Source organism: Mastomys coucha, unplaced genomic scaffold, assembly GCF_008632895.1.
Source record: "Mastomys coucha isolate ucsf_1 unplaced genomic scaffold, UCSF_Mcou_1 pScaffold3, whole genome shotgun sequence".
NCBI lineage: Eukaryota > Metazoa > Chordata > Mammalia > Rodentia > Muridae > Mastomys > Mastomys coucha.
This window is the reverse complement of record NW_022196909.1, coordinates 59,784,247-59,802,255: the sequence shown is the minus strand read 5'-3', so window position 1 is coordinate 59,802,255 and position 18,009 is coordinate 59,784,247. Positions and strand designations below refer to the sequence as shown.

General features: G+C 47.8%; 1 long non-coding RNA gene and 1 pseudogene across 1 annotated transcript; one reads left to right on the top strand and one right to left on the bottom strand.

The window, feature by feature from the left end:
* Positions 1 to 8,890: 8,890 nt before the first annotated feature.
* Positions 8,891 to 12,101, bottom strand: LOC116075191. The gene is made up of 2 exons (XR_004112455.1): positions 11,892 to 12,101; positions 8,891 to 9,085 (listed from the first exon to the last, which is right to left on the bottom strand). It is a non-coding gene; the product is annotated as an uncharacterized LOC116075191 (long non-coding RNA).
* A 1,545-nt stretch (positions 12,102 to 13,646) lies between these two features.
* On the top strand, positions 13,647 to 16,762 carry LOC116074473 (annotated as a pseudogene).
* Positions 16,763 to 18,009: the final 1,247 nt, after the last annotated feature.

The following is an 18,009-nucleotide window of genomic DNA, read 5'->3' as shown; positions in this document are numbered from 1 at the left end:
GTTGGGCTGATGGCATGATTGTGACCACAGTGCAGTGGACACAGTCACAGGCAGGTCCGTGGAGCTGGCTGGCCCATTAGTCTAATTGGATAGGTGAGCTCTGCTTTCAATGAGCGACCCTATCTCAAAAACTAGATAGAGCTGGGCGTGGTGGTTCACACTCTTACCCCTTCACTAGGGAGACAGAGGCAAGCAGGTCTCTGGGAGTTCCGGGCCAGCCTGGTCTACAGAGTGAGTTCCAGCACAGCCAAGGCTGGGTAGAGTGCCTTTCTCAAAAAAAAAAAAAAAAAAAAAAAAAAAAAAAAAAAAGGTGGAGAAGCTATTAAAGAAAACAACCAACACTGATATCTGCATGCACACAAATGCACACACATGTACACATCTTCCCACACCTGAACACATATGCACACATGCACATATATATGCAGTCTCCCATGCCTGACACATTTGCACAGATGCACAGACATACACATGTACACACACATACACACATGCACATACACACACCTCCTGCCTTATCATCCCTGGAAGAGGTAGGTCCCTTTTAATCTGTCTCAGAAATTAAGATTCTTTGAAACATTAACTACATTGGTATAAGTGCTTGTCTTAGTTACGGTTTTGCTGTCGTGAACAGACATCATGACTAAGGCAAGTCATATTAAAGTCAACATTTAATTGAGGCTGGCTTACAGGTTCAGAGGTTCAGTACAGTATCATCAAGTGGGGACATGGCAGCATCCAGGCAGGCATGGTGCAGGAGGAGCTGAGAGTTCTACATCTTCATCTGAAGGCTGCTAGTGGAAGACTGACTACCAGGCAGCTAGGGTGAGGGCCTTAAGCCCATGCCCATAGTGACACATCTACTCCAAAAAGACCAAACCTCCTAGTAGGGCCACTCCCTGAGCCAAGCATACAAGCCATCATATTCCACTCCCTGGCCCCCATAGACTTGTTCAAACATATTAGTCTATGGGAGCCACACCTAAACATGTCATAATGCAAAATACATTTAGTACAACTTCCAGAGTCCCCATAGTCTATAGCATTCTCAACTATGTTAATAGTCCCAAGTTCATGGTCTCTTTTGAGACTCATCCAATAACTTCACTGCAATCCCCAAAGCAAGACAGGAAATCAGCTGGGCAAACTCCAAACTCTGCATCTCCAAGTCTAATATCATAGCAGTCTTCAGCTCTCCAGCTCCCTTTTCATCTTTGTTGACCGTAACAAACTTCTTTCTCCTGGGCTGGTTCCACTCCCTGTTAGCAGCTTTCATTAACAGATACCCATGGCTTTGGCATCTCAAACATCTTGGGGTATCCAAGGCATCTTCAATGTTACACCTTCTTGTTTCAATGTCTGGGATCCACACATGATCTTCTGGGCTCCTCCAAAGGGCTTGGGTCACATCTCCAGCTCTGCCCTCTGTAGCACTCTAAGTTCAGGTTGATCTACTCCACTGCTGCTGCTGTTCTTGGTGATCATCCCATGGTACTGACATCTCCAATACACTGGAGTCTTCCACTGTAACTAGGCTTCACAAATAGCCTCTCATAGGCTCTCTCCATGGTGCCAAGCCTCAGCTCCTTTGCATGACCCCTCCAATCCTGGGCCATCAACTGCAACTGAGGTTGCACCTTCACCAATGGCCTTCCATGTCCTCTCACAGTGCCAAACCTCAGCTATTCTCCATGACCCCTTCATGCCTCTAAAAGCAGTACCACCTGGGTGACTCTTACCAATTACCAAGTTCAGCTGCAGCATGAGGTACAACCTTGGCTATCTCTGGACCACACTTTTTTTTTGTGCTCTCAGAAAACACTTCCCAGAAGATTTCACCGCAGTGATGTTGGTCTCTTCTTAATCTCAGCTATTTCTTAGCTCCAGCTAACCAGCATCAATTATCCTAGTAGTCCTTTCTATTTTTCACTCTAAAGCCAGAGCCATGTGACTGAAACTGCAGTGTTTTGTTGCTTTCTGGGGCTGGAACATGGTCTACCCCCTTCTTCTATTACTAGCTTTGTTTTTTGACTCCTCCTCTGCCTGTTTGACTTTCCTGAACCTTGCTCTGTAGATTGACCTTGAACTCAGATATCTGCAAGCCTGTCTCCTAAACACTGGGATTAAAGGTGTGGTCCACCAAGCCTGGATTTAAGTTTTTATTCAACCTAGAACTTGTTCTATTCTAGGCTGCCTTTGAACTCAAAGATCTGCTTGTCTTTGCCTCCTGGGATTAAAGGTTTGTCCCACCATCCCTGGATCTAAATTTAGCCAGGTGGGGTCTTGCCCCTAGGTCACTACTGCCTTAATTCCATTTGATATCCTTGAACACAAAATTTAGCTCCATTTCACTTCATGGTATCCCTTTAATACCCGAACTATATATTTTATATTTTTCCTTTCTCAGCTTGCTATGCTTGTTTAAAATGTTCTTCTTGAGACTATGATAGGCATTTCTTCCTTTGTCAATGCAATAAATCTGAGCCTCTTCACCTTAGTGTCAGTCAGACTCTTCAGACAAGGGCAAAAATTATCCACATTCTTTACCAAAATACCAAAAAAAAACAAACCAAAACAAAACAAAACAAAAAACAAAAAAAGCCCCCCAAAAGACTCTAGGCCACATATTGAAATTCTCCACTGAAACCTTTTGGGACAGGTCCATACAATTCAAATCACTCTCAGTAACAAAGTCTTCCATATTCCTACTAGGATAGCCCATTAAGCCCCATTTAAAGCATTCCATGGCTTTCCAAATTCGAAGTCCCCAAATCCACGTTCTTTCAAACAAAAGCATGGTCAGGCCTATCACAGCAATACCCCACTCCTGGTACCAAGTTCTGTCTTAGGGTTTACTGCTGTGAATAGACACCATGACTAAGGCAAGCCTTATAAAGGCCAACATTTAATTGGGGCTGACTTACAGGTTCAGAAGTTCAGTCCATTATCATCAAGGCAGGGACATGGCACCATCCAGGCAGGCATGGTGCAAGAGGAGCTGAGAGTTCTACATCTTCATCTGAAGGCTGATAGTAGAAGACTGACTTCCAGGCAGCTAGGGTAAGCATCTTAAGCCGATGCCCACAGTGACATACCTACTCCAACAAGGCCACACTTCTTAATAGGGCCACTCCTGGGCCCAGCATATATAAACCATCACAGTGCCTTATAGTCTTATGTGTGTTATGTTATGCATTTAAAACATTATTCTGGAGCAGGGTCTCTGCACTTCTGTAGGCAACTAGAAGGGTGTGTGGTGAGGAGACTTGAGACCCCCCCCCCACCCAAATTCACGACTGTGCCCTCTGGAGACAGAGTCAAGGCTAGGCAATCAGGATGGCCTGGGGGAAACATCTTACTCTGGTGTTGCACCGTTCAACTTCCTGTAGGAAAGGAAAAATGTCATGTTTATGTTTATGGGGAGGCTTTAGGGGACAACATTAAATGCATTTGGACATGGAGTTCTGTGACTCTATGGTTCACCGTTAGCATTATTCTCTGTCAGGGACAGATCTGTCCTGTGAGAAGTGAGGCTGTGCTGAGCAAGGTCTGTGCCTACTTCAGGGCTGCTACAGAACAAAGCCCAGCTTCCCCCTTTAAATGGGAAAGCTGTGTAGGGAGGGTGAGAGGAGGAGAACTTGAGTTCCTATCTGACTTCTGCTGGATAATGGCAGCTTCAAATTTGTCATCAAACTAGGAGCTCCTGAGAGGAGGCAGAAAGGATGGAAGGAAACAAAGGGGGCCTCAACTCCTGTCTGAGGCTGTGATAAAATCCTATGATCAGAGACAACTTGGGGAAGGGAATTTGTTTAGCTCAGCTCATGGTTTTAGAAGGCTCAAGTCCATGCTGGTGGGCACACCATGGCAGCAAGGAGCCTGGCAGGAAGCTGGCTGTGACATTTCATCAGCATACAGGGAACAGAGACAGTGAACTAGAAGTGGGGTGAGGGTGTAAACCTTAAAGCCACACCCAGTGACTTGCTTTCTTCAGCAAATGTGCATCTCCTAAAGTGCCACAACCTCCCCCAAAGAGTGAAAGTCAAGAGTTCCAGTATGCATGGGAGACATTTTTCATTCAAACTGTCACATAAGCAGAGCCACAAATTTCCTCCCACCATGGATGGAGCTCACCACACCTTTCTATCACGATGAGAATGTCGTATCCTCTCCAACTGTGAGCCCCAGTAAATCCTTCCTCCTTTAAGTCGCTTGGATGGAGCATCCGGTCAGAGCAGTGAGAAAAGTTATCAATATAGATAAACACACCATGTCTCAGAATGTGTCCCAGTGCTTGTTGTGAATGACACCATGGCCTCTGGTTCTCATGACACACTGGGTGGATTAGAGAGCATCACAACCTCCCTCCCCTGGCTTGTTTCCGCATGTTTCAAGGGCCTCACTTTCTATGATGCAGCTGCCGTGTCTGAAAGTAGAATTCAGTGGGAACCAGCTCTGATGCTTCTGTGGCCTCCCATTCTTAATGTGGCATCTGTATGACAGAGAGACCTCCCCAGGGAGAGAACACTGGCATGTGCCTTTGGGCATTCCGACTGTACTGTTGCTGCCTGTCTCAGCAGCTCACACATCTTTGTCATCTTTCCTTCTCAATGCTTTACCCTGTGAGCTCACAGTTCTGATCATTTAGTCCCATGTTCTAGACTCCTCCTAGTGGGTCTGGACAGCTGTGTCCTATCTACTCCCTGACTCCCTTACAGGGGGAGGGCAGACAGAGAGCCCTCTGTCTTCTGTGAAATGTAGCAGCAATTCTGAGTATGGCGCTGGCCAAGAAGTCCGGTCCTCTCTAAACTTTTTACAGTTCCGGGAAGTAAACACGTGGTTTAAGGTCTTTGCATAGGCAGTACCCACCAGTTTAGCTTGCTTTATAGAACTTTGAAAAAAAAGGTTGGTAGAGCTAATAATACCTTTAGGATCCAGTCAAGGGGGGCATGATCCAGAATCCTCAGGGGGAGGACTGGTAACTTAGGAGATAAAAAGAGGAAACCTGTAGGAGCCGACTTTTCCTTCTCGCTCAGAATCCGTTTGATTGGGTGGTAGAGCCAGGCTTTCCCAGTTCAGGGAATCAGTTCCTATGTGGGACAGTCATAGAGTTTCCTAGCAGCCAGGGCTTTTACAAGCGAGGAGCTATGGCCCAGGAAGCTGCATCGTACAGTCCATTAGGGTTGGGGATTTCATGCACTGCTCAATTGAGCATCTGTCCAAGACTCTCCCATGTGCCGGCAGGTGAGGAGAAAGCTGGATAACCACTTGATGGACCTGTACAAAGGAACATGGTTGTGAGTGAGAGGGATCTGGGGTCCATTTCTAAGGTTTGCATGCTAGCATAGACCTCAGGAAGACAGAGAATGACTGCGGTTCCCAATTAGAGCCCTGAGTGTGGAGAATAAACAGGAATACCCACGGCCATCTAGTAGGTGAATTCACAGCCAGTGTTGAGCATCTGCAGTTCCTAGGTACAGGTGTGGCTACCCAATGAGGAATAAGAATTAGGTGGGGCTACATGCGAACGGCCTTGGGACAGACCAGCAGAGACCAGAATCCAGCCATTCAAGCAGGGTACTTGGATGGGAGTGCCTGCTAGAGATGGGACGAACTAAATCCTGGGCTAGGAGAAGCAGGAAGGGATGTGGAAGACACAGGTGGAAATGAGTAGTTGCAGTCACAAGGAAGGTACCTGGACTCTGAGAGTAACTCTGGCTTTGATTGGTATGGAGAGGTCACAGTTGGGGTCCTGTTGTGGGGGGGGGGGGCACATTCATTACAGCCTTACTTATAAATTCCCACAGTAAGAGATGAGTTGGGCTGGGGCTGATGAGATGATGGCTCAGAAGTTAAGAGCACTGACTGCTCTTTCAGAGGTCCTAAGTCCAATTCCCAGCAACCACATGGTGGCTCACAACCATCTATTATGGGATCCCATACCCTCTTCTGGTGTGTCTGAAGAAGTGTACTCATACACATAAAATAAATACATATATACATATATGTATATATATATATGTATATATATACATATATATATTTACAAAAAAAGATGAGTTACATTGGGAAATGCAGACAGCGACGTCAAACTGGAGGTATGCTATCAGTACTCATGGCCTTCTTGACAAACCAATCCTTGTTGTCACTAATAGGCCACAGTATGGATAGACAGGGGTTTCTTTTGCAAAGCGAAGAGTGGGTGCGTGTGCAGATCTCAGAATAAAATACTGTACCTGTCAGGCACTTGGAAGGCTTTTGGCTTTGGGATCTTGAGAGGCAGCTTATTTTTTATCTTATTTTTATATACTGCAAGTTGGTTTGCTACTTATTGCATAGTTTATGTTAGTTTTGATATTTGAAAAAACAAAATTCTTTAAAAGTATTTATTATACTTTTGTTTATTGTATGGGTACACGTGTGCCCTGGTGTGTCAGTGGAGGCCAGAGGGTAATTGGAGGGGGAACTCAGTTCTTACTTTCTGTCATATGGATCTCAGGGACTGAACTCAGGTTGTCAGGCCTGGCGGCAAGTGCCCTTACCTACTGAGCCATCTTGCTGGTGCCCAAAAGTTGTTGATTTTTTTTTTTTTTCTATCTAAGGATTCACCATGAGGAACACTAGCAAGTGTTTGCCTGGTGTTTCTTCTTTTCTTTTTTAAAATTGGATATTTTATTTATTTATATTTCAAATGTTATCCCCTTTCCTGGTACCCTACCCTCTCTTACCTCCCCCTGCTTCTATGAGGGTACTTCATAGTTGGAGGGTACTTCCCCACCAAACTCACTCACCCACTCCTGCCTCCCCGCTCTGGCATCTCCTACACTGGGGCATTGAGCCCTCACAGGACCAAGGGCCTCTCCTCCCATTGGTGTCTGACAAGGCCATCCTCTGCTACATATGCAGCTGGAGCCATGGGTCCTTCCATGTGTACTCTTTGGTTGGTGGTTTAGTCCCTGGAAGTTCTGGGGGATCTGGTTGGTTGATATTGTTGTTTTTCCTATGGGGCTGCGAACCCCTTCAGCTCCTTGGGTTCTTTCTCTAACTCCTCCATTGGGGACCCCCATGCTCAGTCCAATGGTTGGCTGTGAGCATCCACTCTGTACTTGTCAGGCTCTGGCAGAGCCTCTCAGGAGACAGTTATATCAGGCTCCTGTCAGCATGCATTGCTTGGCATCCACAATAGTGTCTTGGTTTGGTGACTGTATATTTGATGGATCCCCAGGTGGGGCAGTCTCTGGATGGCCATTCCTTCAGTCTCTGCTCCATACTTTGTCTCTGTATCCTCTCCCATGTGTATTTTGTTGCCCCTTCTAAGAAAGACTGAAGCATCCACACTTTGGTCTTCCTTCTTCTTGAGCTTTATATGGTCTGTGAATTGTATCTTGGGTATTCCAAGCTTTGGGGCTACCATCCACTTATCAGTGAGTGCATACCATGTGTGTTCTTTTGTGATTGGGTTACCTCACTCATGATGATATTTTCTGGTTCCATCCATTTGCCTGTGAATTTCATGAAGTCATTGTTTTTAATAGCTGAGTGCTTATTCTACACCACACTCTGTTCCGAGTACTTTCCACGGATGAGGTGATGTTGTTCTCAGGGGAACTCAGACAGTGGATTCGAGCTCAGGAAGGCTGGCAGGTGCCTGTGTTTGCAGAGCTTCTGTGTGGCAGCTGGGGTCTGAGGCTGAGCCACCTGCTTTCAGAGTCTGTACTCTTAATCACTGTGGGACTTTATGGCTCCCCTGGGAGGAAAGGGCATTCTCTGTGGCTGAAGCACATAGGGGAGGAGACACTTGCATTTTTATAGCTGGTAGAAAGGGTTGCCTAACATCTACCTACACTTAGTGAATGAATGAATGAATGAATGAATGAACAAAAGGAAAATCCTTTGTCTCCAAGATCTGAAACAACTTGCATGTTTGAAGGTGCTTCTTCAAACGGAAGGTTGATGAATTGACTAATAGGACATCATCAGTGATTGGGTAGAGGTTGTAATGTTGCAAGTCAATAGCCAAATTATCTTGAGTCATCTTTAGCTCTCTTACTAGTCACTGATAGCCTTCCTCTGTTCTTGACCCAATAGATCTGTGGGCATTTGGGATGTGCCAACAGAACACTAGTTTTGTTGTTGTTGTTGTTTCCTTTGAAAGTGAAAGTCTGCTACACTTAGCAGACCACTAGCGTCCACCAACCCAAATGTTAGTGTCTTTAGACAGCATGTAGCAGAGGTTTGCCTCTTTTGGCTATAAAGTGCCTCTCTGACGTTTCCACCAGAGTCTTAGAAAAGCATATTGACTTAAGACTCTCTGTCCTATAAGAACTTCACAGCTCTGCTTCCAGGTAGGAACACCGAGTCTGGCCTAACCTACACTCTGTTCCCAGGCCATGGTCACTCTTACTTGACTCTGGAATAAATGATTTCTTAGCCCCTTTGAGGTGAGAGCTCTGCTTTGGGGTTGACCTTATGAAGGGACTTGAGAAGCCGCCCCTAGTCTTGACAGCAGGTGGCTTGACTTCCTCACCTCCTCTAGGAGATGGGGAAGAGCCGGCTGCTCCTCTGGGAGATGCTGTCTGCTGAGAAATCCTTTTTATCTTCCAGATGCCCAGGAGCATGGAAGGTGGTCCAGGCTATCCTAACACTTCTCCAGCAGCTAGGATGGATATTTGTGGCATTCAATGAACCACAGCTCCCAGAACTCCCACTTTCCTGTGGCCCCTCCCACATTGACTCTGGGGTTGAATGTATAGTTTTCTTTAGCCAATGGGATGTTATCAAGCCTGACACAAGCAGGGTCTTGGTAAGTGCTTACAGGATAGGCTTGCTTAGAACACCACCCCCCCCACCCCCGCCCCACACACACAACATCAAGCTTGATTACTTCATAATGTAGAAGGAGGCTCTGAAGGAGTCTATTTTGGACATTTCTCCAGTTTCAACCAAACTCGCAAATGGAGGTAGCCATTCACCGAGGCTAGCTAAGCCATTCAGCGGAGTCCAGTCTACTCACAGTTTCGTGGAAAAGAAGAACCCATTTCAGTTTTGAGTCAGCATGTTCTGGGTGGGTGACTTGGCAGACACAAGCCTGGAAACAGGATGGTCATAGTGAAAATCAAGGCTGAGCCCGTCAAAGCTGAGTGACAGAGGCGTCTCCTCTGTCACTCCTCTTGCCTTGGGACAGCATGTTTCAGTGAACCCAAAGCTCATTGTTTTGACTAAGATGACTGACCACTGAATGTTGAGGATCTGCCTGTGTGTTCAGTGCTGGGGTTACAAATCTAAGTGAGAGGTTACAGCTCCCAGGGTTCTTCTGGGATGCTAAGACTCTTACCTGAGAGCTAAATCTAGGGGCCAGCAGCGGGGGGGGAGGGGGGGGGGGAGTTGGGAGGTGGGGTGGAATGGGGCTTCAGGGGCCTAGACACCTTCCTTTTAATGATCTCCTCCTGAAATTACTTCCAAATGAGAAGAGACTTTGACTCAAAACAAGGTAGAAGGTGAGGATTGACACTCAAGGTTGTCCTCTGACCTCTACACATGCCATGGCCCATGAAAACCCATACTTAAATACACACCTTAAACACCTTACACACACACACACACACACACACACAGAGAGAGAGAGAGAGAGAGAGAGAGAGAGAGAGAGAGAGAGAGAGAGAGAGAGAGTCTATGAAGAGGTGAACCACGTCTTGTGCTTTTGTCTTATAAGCTCTGTCAGTACTCCATGAACCAGTGTCTCTGCAAATACTACACTCTCTCAGATCTAACACCCAGCTTCCTTCTGGGCTTGTCATGAATGATCTGACCATTGGTGACTGTTGGTATCAAGAACCAGTTTGGTAGATCAACTCCAAATTCAAGAATGTCACACATAGGGGACATCTGTTGCCAGGGCAACCTCATCTCTTTCCAGAGTCTACTTCCCACACTTACCTCTGAGCAGTCATGTCACAGCCTAAATAAAAGGCAGATCCTCCCTCACTTTCAACCCTTTTTCCCTTGTCTTTCTCTCTTTCCCCTCTTTGTCTCCAATAAACCTCTGCCACGTGGAACTGCTTTGGCCTGGTGTGGTCTGTCTGAACTCAAGTCGCCATTTCAACATATCAGTGACAGCATTTCCAGGAGAGCAGGTGGAACAGGGAGGAACCAGGACACAGACAGTGGCACTCCAGTCATGCCCCAGGATAAGAAGTCCTGCCCCTCTTCCACAGCCCTCAGTCTCAGACAGGAATCCCTGAAGCAAAGAATTGCTTTCTGGGAGGGCTGTGTGCAGGGGCCCTGGCCTGCTTCCTCTTGAGCAACCCTAGGAGTCTGCATGCCCTTCTTAGATTCTTATTTGTGTTTTCTATGGCTTCCAGCTTTGGTTCGGATAAATAAGACCTCTCACTGTGGAAATGAACAGGGAGAGAAATGCATGAACCTAAGCTCTGGCTGTTTTGGGGAGGGGTAGAATCTAGTGGGCTGAGCTGTGAAAACATTTCAGGGCTGTGCAGACCATGTGCCGTCTGTCTCACAGTGGCCTTAAGAATGCTTTCTGTTTAGAAGGAAGACCCTTGGGGCTCAGTGTTCTCTCAGCCTGTGAGCGTGGATGTTCTGGAGAAGGAGACTTGAACCTGGGGAGGAAAAATCAGGCAGGGGAAAAAGAGCAGCATCAGCTGGGGCATGGTGGCTGTCAGGAGGGAGGAATTCCTCACCTAGGTAATCCACAAGCCACAAGGGCGCTAAGGTGAGAGAGGCTGAGAGCAAAGACAGCACCCACCGAGAAGAGTGTGGCCCAGTGCTATCAGGATTGACAACACAGAAGGTGCTTGCTCACTCCCCTCTCCCTGATTCTGCCCTTCTCAGGGCTGCCCTGTCGCATATGGCCCAAATCCAGGTAGACTGAAATCTTGCATCCCTCTGGGTAAAAGTTGAGCTGGGTAATGAAATCTTTGTCATTGCAGATTTCAAAAGAAAGGAGGAGAGAAAGAAGCTAGCCCTTCAAATGTGACTTAGGAGCAAGCAGCATGCTGATGGGGAATGCACTTCCCCCACAGCAGAACAGGATGGAGATGATTTGTAAGTAAGGCTCCAGCAGCTGCGGGGTGTGTGTGTTGGGGGACTCGGGCAGAGGTATAAGCATCTAGTGGGCTGAGCTGTCAAAACATTTCAGGGCTGTTCAGACCATGTGCTTCTGCAGAGAAAATTCCACAATTATGCTATGAAATGTGCTGTATTTTTTTTTTTTCCTACAAACCCCAAACTTCACACCCACATAAAAGCTCCCGGAGTCATTTGACATGCACAGGCGAGCAGACAATCTGTCTGACCTCGCATTGCAGAAGCTTAACACTCATTCAATTTTGTATTACATCGATTCCCCTAGCGTCCCTGAAGAATAAAAAGAATAAATAGCAGAGTCCGTTTGATGGAAGAGATTGGCCAGGGGCCAGTAAACATGTCGATCCAAATGGATTCAAGAACCTTCGGCCCCTGTCCACTGTCTGGGCTCGGCCTGAGGCCTCCACACTATTGGCTCAATCCTGAGCTTCCCTTCCACTTTGTAACAAGGCTTTGGCCATGTGAAACTGTGACCCTGATATCATTTCTCCCTCTCCTCCTCCTCCTTAAATGAGTCTTTGTGGTTGAGGACATTTCTTTCTTTCTTTTTAAATAAATGAACAGATAAAAATAAATAAATAAACAAATACAATAATTTTATGTGCATGGATGTTTTGTTTACATGTATGTCTATGTACCACATGCATGCCTGGAGCCCATGAGGTCAGAAGAGGGCATGAGATCCCCTAGAATTGGAATCGATTATGATCTGCCATGCAGGTGCTGAGAGTTAAACCCTGGTCTCCTCAAGGAGAAGTCTTACCTGCTGAGCAGTCTCTTTAGTTCCTTACCTTGGCATTTTCATAGGGCAGAACTGTTTTCGTTTCCCTGAAGACTAACTGACTGCCCATGAGCGAGGTTGGGGTGTGGGGGTGAGGGTGGGGGTGGAGGGATTGGAGGGTAGTAGTAAGTCCCAGAAGGAATTCTTGGGTAGCGTTTGGGTGAAGGACCTGTTGGGATGGGGTCAGAGGCATTGTGATGGTTTGAATAAAAATGGCTTCCATGAGTCCATAGAGAGTGGCACTATTAGGCGATATGGCCTTGTTGTAGTGGGTGTGGCCTTGTAGGAAGTGTGTCAGTAGAGTATGGGTTTTGTGGTTTCAGAACCTCAAGTCAGGCCCAGTGGCTCCCAGTCACTTTCTGCTGCCTGTGGATCCTGATGTAGAACTCTCATCTCCTCCTTTAGCACCATGTCTACCTGCCTGCTGCCATGCTTCCCACCATGACAAGTGTCTTAGTTAGGGTTTCACTGTCGTGAACAGACAGCATGACCAAGGCAAGTCTTATAAAGGACAACATTTAACTGGGGCTGGCTTACAGGTTCAGAGGGTCAGTCCATTATCCTCAAGGCAGGAGCATGGTAGCATCCAGGCAGGCATGGTGCCGGAGGAGCTGAGAGTTCTACATCTTCATCTGAAGGCTACTAGCAGAATACTGGCTTCTAGGCAGCTAGGATGAGGGTCTTAAGCCCACACCCACATTGACACACCTACTCCAACAAGGCCACTCCTCCTAGTAGTGCCACTCCTTGGGCTAAGCATGTACAAACCATCACATTCCACTCCCTGACCCCTGTAGGCTTGTTCAAACATATGAGTCTATGGGGGCCACACCTAAACATAACATAATGCAAAATACATTTAGTCCAACTTCAAAAGTTTCCATAGTCTATAGCAGTCTTAACAATGTAGAAAGGTCTCTTCTGAGAGTCATCCAATCACTTACCTGTAATCCCCAAAGCAAGTCAGGAAGCCAGTTGGGCAAACTCCAAACTCTGCATCTCCATGTTTGATATCAAAGTGGTCTTCAGATCTCCAGCTCCCTTTCCATCTTTGTTGACTGCAACAAACTTCGTTCTCCTGGGCTGTTTTCACTCTGTTAGCAGCTCTCCTCAGCAGATAGTCTATAGCTCTGGCATTTCTAACATCTTGGGGTCTCCAAGGCTATGGCAATGTTACAGCTTCTTGTTTCAATGTCTGGGATGCACACATGACCTTCTGAGCTCCTTCACAGAGCTTACTTCATTTCTCCAGCTCTGCCCTCTGTAGCACTCTAAGCTCAGGTTGATCTACTCCACTGCTGCTGCTGTTCTTGGTGATCATCCCATGGTATTGGCATCCCCAGTACACTGGGGTCTTCTGCTGCAACTAGGCTTCACCAATAGTCTTCCACAGGCTCTCTTCATAGTGGCAAGCTTCAACTCCCTTGCATAACCCCTTCAGTCCTGGGCCATCAACTTGACTGAGGCTGCACCTTCACCAATGGCCTTCCATGGCCTTTCACAGTGCCAAGTCTCAGCTGCTCTCCATGACCCCTTCCCGCCTTCAAAGCCAGTACCACCTGGGTGACTCTTACAGCTGCAGTATGAGATACAACCTTGGCTATTTCTGAAACACAGCTCATTTGTGCTGTCAGAAAACATTCCCCAGATTACACCTCAGTGATACTGGTCTCTTCTTAATCACCACTAATTTCTTAGCTGCAGCTAACCAGCATCAATTGTCCCAGTAGTCTCCTTCTCCTCTTGACTATAAAGCCAGAGACACATGGCCGAAGCTGCCAACTTCTGCTGCTTGCTGGGGCTGGAATATGGCCCTTGGTTCTATTACAATATCACTAGCTTCCTCTTTTCCAACTCCTTCACTCCTAAGCTTGTCTGTCCTAGAACTTGCTCTGTAGATTGACTTTGAACTCAGAGATCTGCATGCCTATATCCTATAAACACTGGGATTAAAGGTGTGGGCCACCAAACCTGCATTTTAAGTTTTCCTTTACCTAGAACTTGCTCTGTTCTAGGCTGGCCTTGAACTCAGAGATCTTGTTTTTGCCTCCTGGGATTAAAGGCCTGCACTACCATGCTTGGATGTAAGTTTATCTGGGTGGGATCTTGCCACAAGGTCACTATTCCCTTAATTCAATTTAATATCCTTGAACACACACACACACACACACACACACACACACACAGAACATAGATACTGTATTCTCCTTCTGAGAAGAGCTGGACACTGCTGGCAAGCAGACATTTGAGTCTTCCTTTGGAACAACATGAAGAATTAGGCAGAATTAGCATAGTAGTTGGTTCCAGGTAAAAGATGGAGCCAGGAGTGTGAAAAGCGTTTGTTTTCCTAAGGGCTGAAGCATCAGAGATCTTCCCTCCCTGCCCTGTCTCCTGCCTTAGTCAGCACCCTTCTTGCTGGCCCCTGGCCCAGTCGCTGAAGCTGTGACTTCTCCTCCAGCAGAGGCTTCAGGCTGCGGTTAATAAGCATCATGTTATCAGGGCTGAGTTCTATTCCTCCCCAGCACTGTCTTAAATCACAGACTGCTTATTTCATCGGCAGCGAATGCCCCTATCCGAGGCTTCTGTACTTGAATTTTTAGAAAATTTTAAATCATCATTGCGTCTTTTTAGGGGAAGCCTTTCTGTCTGGAGGGAGGGAGTGCTGTTCAATGCGGACACACGGAGAGCTGACTTGCAAGCCTTCTCAACTCTCAGTTAAGTTCAAGGGGCCAACCTCCCACTCTTCCAGGTAAAGCCTTCTGTGGGGCCTCTAACATGCATATCCAGGCCATTTGCAGTGACCCAAAGATTGCAGGGAGATCCACTGAGGAAATGACTCAGGCTAGAAGTTCTGTTCCTGCTCTCCTGAGGCTCTTGGGGTGCAGGCTGAGGGCAGAGAGGATTCATTTCCCAGCCTTCACTGTCCCAAAGCCAGAACAAACGGAGTCCTGCAATGGAGCAGGGGCAAAGGGAGAAGAGCATGGCACAGAGGAGCCTGTGGCTGCCCTGGTGTTCAGGGTCAGTTCCCCTGCCCCTCCAACACCCTCACCTCTGCCAGGGTGATAGCAGCTGCTACCTGATGGACTCCGGTGTTTGCAAGGTCAGAGTAGGACCCACAGTCCCGGTGGCGCAGAAGGGGTGGCCAGGTATTCACTCTCCATGGGGCAGAGGAGGAGCAGAAGGTAAGCTTGCCCATGTCTGCTCCATAAATTCTGGTTCTTAGTCTCCATGGGTTGGGGCCCCAGGCAGAGTGGAGGCTGAAACAAAGGTCAGATTTTTGTGGCCTCTGTATAGTGCTTCAGGCACATGCTTCAGAGCCCTTCCTTCCTTCCTTCCTTCCTTCCTTCCTTCCTTCCTCCCTCCCTCCCTCCTTCCCTCCCTTCTGCCCTCCCTTCTTTCTTTCCTTCTTTCTTCCCTTCCTGCCTTCCCTCCCCCCCCCCCCCCCCCCCCCCTCTGCTGTTTGGACTTGGTAGGGGTAGGTCCCCATAGTGGCTATTCCTGGTTGTCCAACTTGACTAAATCTGGAATGAACTGCAATCCAGAATTGGAAGGCTCACCTGTGATCCTGACCTTGAGGCTGGGAGATATAAGTTTCTGACCTGGAGATCTTGAGGCATAGTGGCCATGAATCCCAGGAGACTAAGGCAAGGAGATTTCAGAGTTCAAGGTCATCTGGGACAAAACCAATCCCAGATCCAGGCGTAGTAGTACACGCCTTTAATCTGGGCCACACCTTCTGCTGGAGACCTATATAAGGACTTTGGGAGAAGGAATATTCGCTCTTCTTCGCCTGCTTGCCTTGTTGAAGCTAGATCCTTGACTTCCAATCACAGCTGCCCATTCGTTGGACTACAGACTAAGCAGAGTTACTGTGATCAGAGAAACTCCACGACGACTAAAAGAACAGCTTCTTCACTTGTTCCTTGAACAGGAAGCGAAGATGTCAGAACAGAAATTTTAAACAAATACTACCCACCTGACTTTGACCCATCGAAGATCCCGAAACTCAAGCTACCCAAGGGCCAGCAGTATGTGGTACGGCTGATGGCCCCCTTCAACATGAGGTATAAGACCTGTGGAGAATACATCTACAAGGGGAAAAAGTTCAACGCACGAAAGGAAACAGTTCAGAACGAGGCATACCTGGGCCTGCCAATCTTCCGATTCTACATCAAGTGCACGCGTTGCTTGGCCGAGATCACCTATTCAAGACAGACCCAGAGAACACAGACTACACCATGGAACGCGGAGCCATGTGCAACTTCCAGGCTGAGAAGATTCTGGTAGAGGAGGAGAAGCGAGTGCAGAAGGAGAGAGAGGATGAGGAACTGAACAATCCCATGAAGGTCCTAGAGAACCGAACAAAGGACTCCAAGCTGGAAATGGAAGTGCTGGAAAACCTGCAAGAGCTAAAAGACCTGAACCAGCGGCAGGCGCACGTGGATTTCGAGGCCATGCTGAGGCAACACCGCCTGTCTCAGGAGCAGTGGCAACTGCAGCAGCAGGAGGAAGACGAGCGGGAGACAGCAGCCTTGCTGGAGGAGGCTCGCCATCGAAGGCTTCCGGAGAACTGGCACTCAGAGGATGGGGCTCCACATTCCCGACCGCGGGCAGCTGTAAGACCCAACCCCACAGCCATCCTCAACAAGATACCAAAGACCAAGAGGAAGGCAGGGGCCCTGTGCAACAAAGCGGTTGGCAGGCTTGGTTGTACTAAAGAAGGTAAAGACGGAAGCCAACGGGGGCTCAGAGCAGGTCCAGGTGCCCGCTGCTGCTGGCACTGAGAACAGGAAGGCAGACAACCCTACACCCCAGACACTTGGTGCCTCCTCTCTGAGCCAGCTGGGTGCATATGGGGACAGCGAGGATAGTGACAACTGAGCATCAGTGATGTCTACCATGGCATCATAGACCCAAGAAATGAGGAAGAGATGGGATCAAGCAAACACCTTCAGCAAAGGCCTCAGGATCAGTTCTGCCATAGTCCTGGAAGGATATGGTGAAGCAGTGTCCCCAGGCACCCCAGGACAGAGAGCCTGGTCCTGTCTACTCCTTCAATCCTTGAGTTGTGTGGAGCCTATTGGGCGATCCCTTCCTGCCACAGATCTGAACATTGTCTGGCATGGGACAGGTGGCAGGGGCCCTGGGCACCATCTTCCAACCATACACAAGGTCTGGGGGCTCCACCCTCATATAACACAGTAGTACTGTAAAAAACCAAGAAAGAATAGAAAACCAACTGAAAAACAAACAAAAAGAAGCAGAGTTGCCCATTGCGATGGTTTGTATATGCTAGGCCCAGGGAGTGGCACTATTGGGAGGAGTGGCCTTGTTGGAGTAGGTGTGTCACTGGGTGTGTCATCCTAGCTGCCTGGAAGCCAGTATTTTGTTGTAGCAGCCTTCAGATGAAGATGGAGAACTCTCAGCTCTGCCTGCAGCATGCCTGCCTGGATGCTGCCATGCTCCTGTCTTGATGATGATGGACTGAACCTCTGAACCTGTAAGCCAGCCCAAATTAAATGTTGTCCTTTATAAGACTTGCATTGGTCATGGTGTCTGTTCACAGCAGTAAAACCCTAACTAAGATAGCCCCTCCCCCAAAATAACAAACTACAAACAGAAAAACAAACCCATGGCCCCACACTGTAGCTGTACTTGGTATAAAATTCACTCTAGCTTAGGTTGTCCTTGAACCTACAGCAATCCTCTTGCCTCAGCCTCCTGGGTGCTGGGATTATAGATACAAGTCAATGCTGGCTTGCCTAATTTCTCTTTGGCAAGTTTTCAACCTTTCCTGGCTGTACCATGGTGGAATAAGATCTCGTGGCCCAGTGGCTTGCTGAGCCTCTGGCTTACCTCCAAGCCTCAGACTCACACCTAGATGTTTGTGTTAGGGAAGATCTTCCTTACCAGTAACCCCTACATGCTTTCCAAGGGCCAGGGCTGGGGGAGCCTCTGTCTCCAGTTTCTTTCCTCCCCAGGAATGTTCATGTTCAGGTGCCCTCGACGTTCTCCTGCCTCCTGCAATCCCAGAATACCTCTGAGCCGTCTTAAAAGCAAGCATTGTGGAGAGACTGGCCTGACCCACCTACCCAGCAGGTCAGCATCAGGTCATCCTTACCCCAGTT